This window comes from Myxocyprinus asiaticus, chromosome 23 (assembly GCF_019703515.2).
Source record: "Myxocyprinus asiaticus isolate MX2 ecotype Aquarium Trade chromosome 23, UBuf_Myxa_2, whole genome shotgun sequence".
NCBI classification, from domain to species: domain Eukaryota; kingdom Metazoa; phylum Chordata; class Actinopteri; order Cypriniformes; family Catostomidae; genus Myxocyprinus; species Myxocyprinus asiaticus.
In genome coordinates this window covers 39,335,634-39,342,842 of record NC_059366.1, presented here as the reverse complement: position 1 = coordinate 39,342,842, position 7,209 = coordinate 39,335,634, and positions in this window count along the sequence as shown.

Sequence of the window (7,209 nt, the reverse complement as noted above, 5' to 3'; positions counted from 1 at the left end):
GCTTGACAGCCCCTGATCTCCATCTACTTTCAATGCCCTGTTCTTGGCCAAAACAAATGTGAAAGTGTGCTAATACAGTAGGCCTGGCAGCCATGGACCCCAGGAGCTCTACATTTGTTCTGTTTATTCTGGCAGCCACTCCAGACTATTGTTTTATTATTTTGGTAAACAGTGGCCAGATTGTTGCAGGGAATAAAGTAGCAAACACAACCATAGGCCATGCACAAGACTCACCTGAAGATAGCAGGTGGCACGGTAGTTTCAGCACCTGTGAGAAACACAAGGGAGAGAGGAGAACAACAGCGCATGGGACAGCCTGAGAGATAGGCAAAGGAAACTGTCACAATCCTGCCAAAACAAGTATAAAACAAGACCAAAAATGCAGGATCATGACAGTACCCCTGGCGAGTCAGACCAGAGTGATGCCAGCAGGATGGACCAGGAAGGAGCCGACAGGTTGGACCAGAGTGGTGCCAAAGGGCTGGACCAGGGTAGCACCAACGGGACAGACCAGGGATACACCAACAGGACAGACCAGGATAGCGCCAGCGAGATGGACTAGGGAGGAGCCAGCAGGTCAAACCAGAGCAATGCCAGCAGGATGGAAAAGGATATAGCAGCTTGGCAGGATTTGGCAGCTGTACTGTGCTTGGCTGCTGGACTTGGCTTGGCTGCTGGAATTGGCTTAGCTGCTAGACTACTCGAGATGACTTGACGTGGCAGTGACGACTTGTTGGCACGACTTGGCATGTCTGCTTGACTAGGTATGGCAGTTTGACTAGGCATGGTGGTTTGGCTTGGTGTAGCGACTTGACAAAGAGTGGTGACTGGACTTGGCGTTGCAACTTGTCTTGTTGTAACAGCTTGACTGGATGAGAAGACTTGACTGGACATGGGGGCTTGAACAGGCTCGTCGACAGCCACAGGGAACTGGACAGGCTCAGGGAACTGGACAGGCAGCTCCAGGACAGGAGTGAGGACAGGCGGCTCCAAGACAGGAGCAAGGATAGACGGCTCCAGGATGGGAGCGAGGATAGATGGCTCCAGGACAGGAGCGAGGACAAATGGATCCAGGACAGGAGCGAGGACAGCCTTGATGACCACAGGGAACTGGACAGACTTGTCAAAAGCCAAAGGGAACTGGACAGGCTGTGCGGCAACCGCTGTGGTCGAGAGCGCTGGCACTGACTGGGGAATGACCTGACATGGGCAGGGTAATGGCCTCTGTGGCTGTGAGCACTGACGGGGCAGGGGAATGGCCTCCATGGCCGTGAGCGCTGACAGGGTAAGGTAACGGCCTCTGTGGCCGTGAGCATTTACAGGGGCAGGGGAATGGCCTCCGTGGCCATAAGCGCAGGCGGCGACAGGGGAACAGCCTCCATGGCTGTGAGCACAGGTCGGCTACAGGGGAACAGCCTCAGTGGCCGTAGCTGCTGGTGGCAAAAGGGAAACGGCCTCAGTGGCTGTGAGTGATGGCTGCGACAAGGGGATGGCCTCCGTGGCCATGAGCACAGGCGGCGACAGGGGAACGGCCTCAGTAGCCATGGGCACTGGTGGCGGCAGGGGAACGGCCTCAGTGGATGCTGGAGGCAGCAGGGGAATGGTCTCCGTGGCTGCTGGGGACAACAGGGGAATGGCCTCCGTGGCCGTGAGCAGAGGTGGTGACAGGGGAATGGTCTCCATGGCTGCTGGGGGCGACAGGGGAACGGCCTCCATGGCCGTGAGCAGAGGTGGTGACAGGGGAGCGGCCTCCGTGTCCGTGGGCACTGGTGGCGACAGGGGAACGGCCTCCATGACCGTGGGCGCTGGAGGTGACAGGGGAATGGCCTCCTTGGTCGTGGGCGCTGGAGGCGACAGGGGAAAGGCCTCCGTTGCTGCTGGCGGTGACAGGGAAACGGCCTCTGTGGCCATGGGTGCTGGAGGCAACAGGGGAACGGCCTCCATGGCCGTGGCAGCAACAGGGGAACAGCCTCAGTGGCTGTGTGCGCTGGCGGCGACAGGGGAATGGCCTCCTTGGGCGCTGGCAGCATCAGGGAAACAGCCTCCGTGGCCGCTGACGGTGACAGGAGAACGGCCTCTGTGGCCATGGGTACTGTCGATGACAGGGGAATGGCCACCACCTCCTGGTGGTCATAAGCGGGTACGGGCGGGAAGACTGCAGCAAGCTCAACTGACGACAGGGGAACGGCCTCCGTGGCCGTGAGCAGAGGTGGCAACAGGGGAGCGGCCTCCGTGTCTGTGGGCGCTGGTGGCGACAGGGGAACGGCCTCCATGACCGTGGGCACTGAAGGCGACAGGGAAATGGCCTCCTTGGCCATGGGCACTGGAGGCGACAGGGGAACGGCCTCCGTGGGCGCTGGCGGCATCAGGGGAACAGCCTCCATGGCTGTGTGCACTGGCGGCGACAAGGGAATGGCCTCCATGACCAAGGCCGCTGACGGCGACAGGGGAACGGCCACCGCCTCCTGGTGGTCATAAGCGGGAACGGGCGGGAAGGCTGCAGCAAGCTCAACTGACAGGTTAGGCTACTCTCTCCTCCTTCTCCGGGACTTGGAGGAAAAGGATGAGATGTCTGCCTCAGGTGGGGGAATGAGGTTGTTCTCGGACTGGGATGAAGACTGGAAACCTCCCGAGACACAGGCTTAAACGACCACCTCCCATTTCATGGCCAGTCTGATAGTCTTGAGAAAGTCTCCATCATTACCCTCCTCTGGAACACAGGACCTAATGGGCTCATTAAGGCCCTCCCTAAAATGCTCAATCAGTTAGGCCTGACTGTATCACAGATCCGAGGACAGCGCCAAAAACTCAAAAGCATACCCCCACACAGACTTATCCTCCAGCCGTAACCTATAGAGCTTCTCGATCCGTGCCACTCTCTGATGAACAGAAAAACCGGGATTGGGGGAAAAACTAAAATTCATCGCTGCTGGGTCCATAATAATAATAATAATAATATTAGATACACACAAAGAGCATTTTCTAGCCAGTGAAATGTTTTAGAGCATAGCACAAATTATATTCACAATAAAAAATTTACATGACTTTTCCAGGCCTGGAAATCCCTATTTTAAAATTCCTCAATCAAGTTTTCCATGACCGTTCTTTAAAATAAATGCCACTTGGTTTGTATCTAAAGCAATGACATTCATACATTTTTAAGTGCACCTTATGTGTCCAAATACTTTTTAGGTCCAACTGTACATCAAATCTCCTGCTTGAGTGGAAAATGTCCAAAATCCTTAATTCACAGATATCCATGGGAGAAAGTGCTGTTTTGTTTTATGGCACATTACATTAAGAATGCATTAGTCTGTTTTTGTGTGTATGAGTCTGTGTGCTTGAATGCATCATACAGGGACACCGGCATGGATCAAACCAAAAGACTGTCGTCTCAGTGAGAGCTCTGCTGGCTGTCTGTCTGTTTGCCTCCTGGATGCCACATGACAGTCTGATGTCAGAGAGACGCCTCTCCAGACAGACATTCCACCATGAAAACTACACAGCGTGGTGGGTGAGTTAAGAAAAACATATAATAATGACTTACAATCAGGGACTAAAAATGGTTCAAGGAACGAAAACCAAAAATGAATGCAGTTTTTTTGCAGAATGTAACCGAAAATGGGAACAAAGTGATTTTCAATTGTTCCGGGGTGAAAACGTTGCTGGTAACCGGTTATAACCGGTTAATTTCGTTCCAATAATTTTTTCGTGAAACCAAAGGCCAAAGGGTTTATCACAGTAAATATTCTGCAACTACACCACGTTGCCCATGTTGCCTGAAAAAATGAAACATGCTTTGATTCTGAAGGAAACTGTTGCAACACACATCTCTTAATTGCCAGTTGTGGATGTTGCATTCTGTGAATGAAGACATTTTTTACAGCTATGTATAATTACTATAAAAAACTGTACATGCATGGCTAATCCAGACACAAGAAAAACATTATTAGAGGTAAAAGTATATTTCTGTTACTGAATTATTGTTAGATGTCATGCATTAATATAGATCTGAGGCTGCTGGGTTTTGATTTAAATTGATTTTTTAATTAAAATTATACTTAACTGTTAATCAGCTGTTTGCTTGTTATGATTTCTATGCTGATAAATAAAAAAAAAATAGCTTTTAGCTTATTTTGATGAGGCAAATTGCTTATTTTGTGCTTGTTTTTCCAGACCATGTTGCTTGTTTCTCTTGTGAGATTTAGACTGCAACAGGTATTTCACCCACCCCTTAGCACAGAGTATTGCCATTTAAAAAGATTGTTATTAACTGTTCTTTTATTTTGTTCTAACCGGTAACCTTTTGGAAAGAATTTGTTTTTGCTCAGAACGAACCGAAATGAAAAACATTTTGTTTTCAGTCCCTGCTTACAACTGAGGTTTTCAAGCAGTGATCTATACAGTATAAACATGTATGGATACCCTTTGTATTTCATAAATGGATTCTAAATGAGGTACATTAATGATCTGGCAGGCGGGTGATTCTCATGAAACCTTTTTTGCATTCCGGCCATGAGCACTGGGGTCTGGGGGTAAAATGTGCGTAACTATCATGAAAGTAATGTCACAGTGTAAAAAATCGTAATCTCCCTAAAATAGGCATCGTTGTCTACTTATTTGTTTCTTTTGAATTGAGAGTAAAATAGGACCAGGAATTTTTCTTGACAGCTTTTGTGAGAATCACCCTGCCATTACAGAAGGCAATAACATTTATTATGGCAATAATATCAACTTTCAGTTAATAATGAAAGATTGTATAAAATTTTACAGAGAAAATATGGTGCTTTTTTTTTTGTAACTGGGGTCCTTGGGAAGTCTGACTCAGTATGAGTGTCTGGATGGGTTCTCCCTGGGTTTGTAAAGGTTGATAACAAACTTAAAATAACGAGTGCATTCAAACAAAATCACAAATCTCTTTAATAGCACATTTTTCTCCTAAACACCAACAAGATCAAATAATAGGCAAATGGCAAATTAAAGGATAGTTCACCCAAAAGTTCACCACAATCAAAAGTCAGAGATTTCTCATCATATTCTTCCAATACTAAATTACAGTATATGAGCTGTGCTATTCACATTCATTTTATAGCTCTATACTCTTAGTATACTGTATGTCTATTTGTATGTCTCCAAAAGACTTTAAGGGGACAGACACATCTGAGAAAAGTTGATATTTAAATAAAACATAACAGGGAACACCATTAGGCCTCCTGAGTCATGAAAGAGCAGCCTCTGAGCAAAACAATCTTTCATAGTTCCCTTGTGAAATATGAGCAGTCCTGAGGCTGTTTACTATTCACTCAGAACAAAAGTCTTTTTAATGATTTGTTTTGATAAGGAAGTTCAGCTAGCTTTGGAATGAAAGGGGTTTAATTAGTAAGTGCCAATCTCTTTTTACGCAACTGCCTTCATTTACCTTCCTCTGACCATCAGGGAGACCGTGGCACAAAGATGAATGGAGTGTATTGTTTAAGAACAGATCTGTTGGGTGTAAGAATGACACCCGTTCTAAGACTATTTTGATAAGCTCTGTATAAACGGACTTGTGCCAGGTGAGAAGCTGCTTTGATGTGTCTAATGTACGTTCCCACCAAGAACAAGGCCCACTTCTTCTGTCGAACATTGTTTGTGTGGTACAACCAATCACAACGGCAGATTAACAAAGACTCTTTGAATTAGGATTGAATTGCTGTACACCTGTGCCAAAGAAATCAACAGTGAATCAATTATTCCGAGATATATGAGAGGTTTGTTGCCACATTATCTCTAGAATCAACCATCATCTTTGTAATTTCTCTTCAAAGCAGGCTGAAGCTTTGTACACAGACAAAAAAACACCCCGCCCATGTTTCACAGTCAGAGAGGTGACACAATTCTGTATTGCGCCCCAACACTTAAGAAAAACTTGTCCCACGTAGATGAATGAGATAATTGTTGTCGCGCAAATCTTGAATATGATGTATCTGGCAGTGAGATCTTTGCTTTGGCTCAGTGCTGAAGTTCTGCCGTATTTTAGAGTAGTTCACTCCCACCTCAACCATCACCACAAACACACTTATACACACACTCACACACACATGCCTGTGGGCAGCAGAGGTTTGTGGTCAGCCCAATAACGAGCAGTTCAGCGTAAACACGGTTTCTAGACTGCCCCAAACCCCAGAACCCACTGCTGCTGAAATATTGCTCACAGCAACTGTCACACAGAGTGTGTTCATGCAAAACACTTGCGACTTTCTAAAGGAAATATGGCACATAAAAATATAAAGGATATAAAATATGCAACATCAGATTTCCAATTTAACACGTGAAGTTACAAAATTAACTGCAATGCAGACTTAAAGGTGCACTCAGTAAATTGTTCCCCATTAAAAAAGTTTAACTCCTCAAGAATTGAATTGTAATGTATAAAATCATGAGCACTCACAAGAGATGAGGACTCTAGTCATATCAGTAACCTTATAAAAGCTGTTTTATTCTACATGGGGCAGGGGCACCTCATAGGGGCTGCCATTTTAGAATCACATGACCAGCTGAATACTACTCGCTTAATTTCAGTAACCGTTGATATTGGACACTTTCACTCTTGGATTAAATAAATCACTTTTAATCAATTTCAAGGGGGCCAATTTTTGGAGGGTTTAAATGCAGAAATATGAAGCTTATAATTTAATAAAAGCACTTGCATTCATTCTTCTGTTAACACTTGTGTATTATTTGAGCTGTAAAGTTGTTTAAATTGTAATTTTTACAGTCATATTAAGGTTTATTGACATTACATCATCATGGCAACAATGTTGTAAAATTGGCTATAACTTTACACAGAAAAGGTTAGTAAGTGATTTTATCACACTAAACCCATGATTACAGGCATATTGTTTATGTCTTGTGGCTATACTTTTGAAACAGTGATAATTTTAACGTTCAAACATTGGCCCCCATTCACTTTCATTGTAAGTGCCTCACTGTAACCCAGATTTTTTTATTTAACCCAGAGGGGCAAGTCAAAATGTATTTTTGTGGTAATCAATACTATGCCACAAATTCTGTCGATTGAACTTAACTTGTATTGAACCCAGAATATTCCTTTAATTCAGCTGTTGGACTCTGGTAGGCTTAATATGTGTGTGATATTGAACCCAATCGCTGTCTGTCTGTCAAGCTCTCTAGATTTTGAACATTTTGTGGTCACATAGAATTGCGTTA